Genomic DNA, 4,297 nt, shown 5'->3' with positions numbered 1-4,297 from the left:
GAAAAAAAAAAAAAAAAAAGAAGAAGAGTTGAAGTGTATTGATACAAATAATTTTTCTGGAGAAGCTAGAATATTACTTCTTTTTTTTTTTCAACCAGCTAGAATATTACTTAAGCGACTGAATTTTGTATATTCTTTCTGTTCCTAATTTAATCTATTTTTTAGTTTTACATATATATATTTTTTAAAAACATACCAATATTTTCTTATAGATACATTATATAAATATTTATATATATATATATATATATTTTTGTGATTTACAATTTTCTATAACGGTAAAACAGTAGTATTGAATTATTTTTCTTCAAGTTTACAATGATCACTAATAACTTATAAATACTGTACAAAAACACCAAAAATCTATTATTTTATGTTTTGAAAAAGGGTTAAACTCTATCAATTTTGTAAAATATATTTTTACTGAAAATGGATTAATAAGAAACATAGTAAATATTTATCAGAGACTCTCATACATTTTAGACGATGTGCCAAAAAAATGTGGAAACCCTTTCCGAGTAGCAATTTTCTTGAATCTGATATGCACAAACATCCATGTAATAATGCTTCATTAAACTGTCCGGTCTAAATGTTATGTTCTATAACGCCCGCAAACCAATTTCTGGAATTTTGGTTAGGGTGTCGGTCGACACCGTTTACAGACGGTTTGATGGGTTCGATTTTAATCATTCGGTTTGCGTGGTTGGTTTAGGGAAGTCCTAAACTCGAGTTTAAAAGGGAAACTCGACTTATTTCGTCTTTTTAGCCGTTTTTGATAGAGAAACAGAGAGAAAAATGAGAAAACGTTTTTGAGAGAGATTTGTGAGATCCTCGGCTGTTCTTGAGAGATCTGTTACTGCGGAGTGAAGATCTTGTGCTAGGAACAAAGGAGAAGGCTTCTAAGTGTTGGATTCGTCGTGGTTGAGTGAGAATCTTCCTGCAAAAGAGGTGAGTGCATGACCATGGCTTATCTAAGTCTGAGAATCCTTTGTTTGCTTGATTGGTTGTGTTTTGTAGTGTTTTTCTTGCTTGTGGTGGTTGTGTTATGGTTATTATAGGTTCCTGAAGCTTTTGGGTGAGTTTGGAACGGATTGGAGGTGGTTGGAAAAGGAGATTCGATGATCGGCTTCGAGCAGAACGCATCTGCGGAGTCGGTGTTGACCGACACCATGTTTGGGCCAGTGTCGACCGACACCAACATGGTGTCGGTCGACACCAACTTGTTTGATTCGTGATTTCCTGGTTTGTTGAGTTTGTTTGTTGTTTGTTAAACATTGGAATCTCAGTTGCTTGTGTATATAGCGCAGTAGATGGGATTATTGCCTCACTAAGTATTTATGATAATACTTACGCATCTCAATTGTTGTTTGTGGTGTGCAGGTATGTGACGTGGAATCATGGCAATGAGGAGGAGGATGATCTAGGGTATCGTTTGTGTGTTGGTGGTTACATTGTTTATGTTGGAACCTTGGATAGAGTTATGCTAGGTTGTTGGATAGATTGGTTAGGAATGTTATTGTATTGATGATGTATTGGTTTTGTATTACTGGTATGATTCCGCTGTGATTAATGGTTATTGTTGGTTTAATGATTAGTTGTGGTTTGGGTTGGTTAATTAAGTAGTATGGATACTTAATTATATATATATATTGTATTTATTAAAAAAAGGATCGGGTTGTTTCAGTTTGGTATCAAAGCTTATACGGTTCTAGGATGGTTATGTGGATGGTTTAGAGCGTTTTAGGAATTTAATTGGTTGAATTATCTTCCTATTGCTTGATGCATGATGATGTGTGATGAAATTGATTATGAGTAGTTAGTCAATTTGTTGTGGTATGGAGTCCTAGTATCATCCTCTTCGAGCCTTCAGTGAGATTTCACGGTAAGTTGTTTTATGTGTTGTTAGTTGTGTATTGTTTTTAGCTTCTGTACGGGAGGTACAGTTGGCTATTGACAAGTTGTTGGAAAGTGGTGGATCACGCCGGTATTGGGAAATACCGGTTGCGTGATTTGTGAAAGTGGATTTTTTGGAAAGGGATATCTGAGAAGTTAAGTTGGAGACTTACTTCGTTCAGGGTGGCTGGAGTGCCACTGTTTAACAAGATGAGGTGGTGTTCAAAGTACAAAAATTTCGTGAGCGGTGGTGTTGAGGGAAATTTCCCGAAATAGACGTTTCTATAAGTGGAAAGTTTCCAAAAGAGGAAAGTTCTAAAAATGAAAAGTTTTATAGGAGTTAGAATTTCTCCATTTTTAGCGGTTGTGTGCCTTGGAGGGGCTTGTGTGGCCTTCGTGGCGGACTATTGAGTCAGTGTGTGCCCATGTATGGCGGTCTTCTTAGACATTGTGTGGCCTTTGTGGCGGGTTGTTTAGCCAATTGTGTGGTCGATGTGCTTACTGGTGTTATTGAAGAGGATTTAATAAGATGTTTAGTTCCTATGGAATCCTGAGGTATAGTGGGTTAATTGATTATGCGATTTCTATAAATGGAAAGTTCCATAAATAGAAAGTTTATCAAAATGGGAAGTCCTATGAATAGTTAGGACTTGTCTATTTTTGGAAATGGGATGTAAAATGCCGGAGTTGTGGCTTGTAAAACATTTGATGCGGTGAATCAGAATATGCGAACGTATGGTACTTGTTTGTTTTATTACGCTCGTATTGATGATTTTCTATGGATAATTGCCAAGAGGAAAAGCTATTTTTGGAAAGGGTGTGTGTAAACACCCGATTGCCTGAATAGTGGTCATTGGTTGAGATGTTTTAGAGATGGCCTGAATAGTGGTCATGGTGGTGGTGATATTCCGGTGAGGGAATATGATGGTTGGTAGGACATTGTGATGTTTTACGCGAACCACAGGAGGTAGTTCCGGTCGGGAGATGCTTATAGACCTTAGGACTTGTTTGCTCATGATGAGATGATTAGTTCTCCGGAGGAGATGATTAGTTCTCCTGAGGGGATGATTAGTTCTCCTAGTGCACCGCGGGCTTGACGAGTTGCGACCCTGAGAGCGACAGAGGAGATGTTTAGTTCTCCTAGGGGATGATTAGTTCCCCGGAGGGGATGAGTAGTTCCCCTGGTACCGAAATCTCGAGGGTGACGATCCGAGAGTGTGATAGTATGGCTCGAGGACGATGGTCTGAGAGTGCACGCGGTGCAGTTCGAGGGTTGCTACCTAATAATGTGTGGATCAGAGAGCAAAAAATGTCTAGGAACGTGGGTATTNGGAGGTCGGGATTGACCTCGTCTTTTTGTGTTGTGATGACTAGTGGAGTCAGGGTTGTGTGGACCGTTGAGTCACTTGGATGTGCGGGCTGTTGCGACAGTTGCACGGAAAACTTTGGGCTGACAGTGTTCAGTTTGGTCGGAGATTGTGCGGGCCGTTGTGACGGTTGCACGGGGGTCCTTGGTGGAGGGACGATGTTGTGGGATTCGAGGACGAATCCTTTGTTAGAGGGCGAGAATTGTAACGCCCACGAACCAATTTCTGGAATTTTGGTTAGGGTGTCGATCGACACCACTTTTGGTGTCGGTCGACACCGTTTGCAGACGGTTTGATGAGTTTGATTTTAATCGTCCGGTTTGCGTGGTTGGTTTAGGAGAAGCCCTAAACTCGAGTTTAAAAGGGGAACTCGACTTATTTCGTCCTTTTAGCCGTTTTTTATAAAGAAACAGAGAGAAGAAGGAGAAAACGTTTTTGAGAGAGATTTGTGAGATCCTTGGCTGTTTTTGAGAGATCTGTTACTGCAGAGTGAAGATCTTGTGCTAGGAACAAAGGAGAAGGCTTGTAAGTGTTGGATTCGTCGTGGTTGAGTGAGAATCTTCCTACAAAAGAGGTGAGTGCATGACCATGGCTTATCTAAGTCTGAGAATCCTTTGTTTCCTTGATTGGTTGTGTTTGTAGTGTTTTTCTTGCTTGTGGTGGTTGTGTTATGGTTATTATAGGTTCCTGAAGCTTTTGGATGAGTTTGGAACGGATTGGAGGTGGTTGGAAACGGAGATTCGATGATCGGCTTCGAGCAGAACGCGTCTGCGGAGTCGGTGTCGATCGACACCATGTTTGGGCCAGTGTCGACCGACACTAACATGGTGTCGGTCAACACCAACTTGTCTGATTCGTGATTTCCTGGTTTGTTGAGTTTGTTTGTTGTTTGTTAAACATTGGAATCTCAGTTGCTTGTGTGTATAGCGCAGTAGATGGGATTATTGTCTCACTAAGTATTTATGATAATACTTACGCATCTCAATTGTTGTTTGTGGTGTGCAGGTATGTGATGTGGAATCATGGCGATGAGGAGG

Source organism: Camelina sativa, chromosome 13 (genome assembly GCF_000633955.1).
Source record: "Camelina sativa cultivar DH55 chromosome 13, Cs, whole genome shotgun sequence".
Lineage (NCBI taxonomy): Eukaryota > Viridiplantae > Streptophyta > Magnoliopsida > Brassicales > Brassicaceae > Camelina > Camelina sativa.
This window is presented reverse-complemented; position numbering follows the sequence as displayed.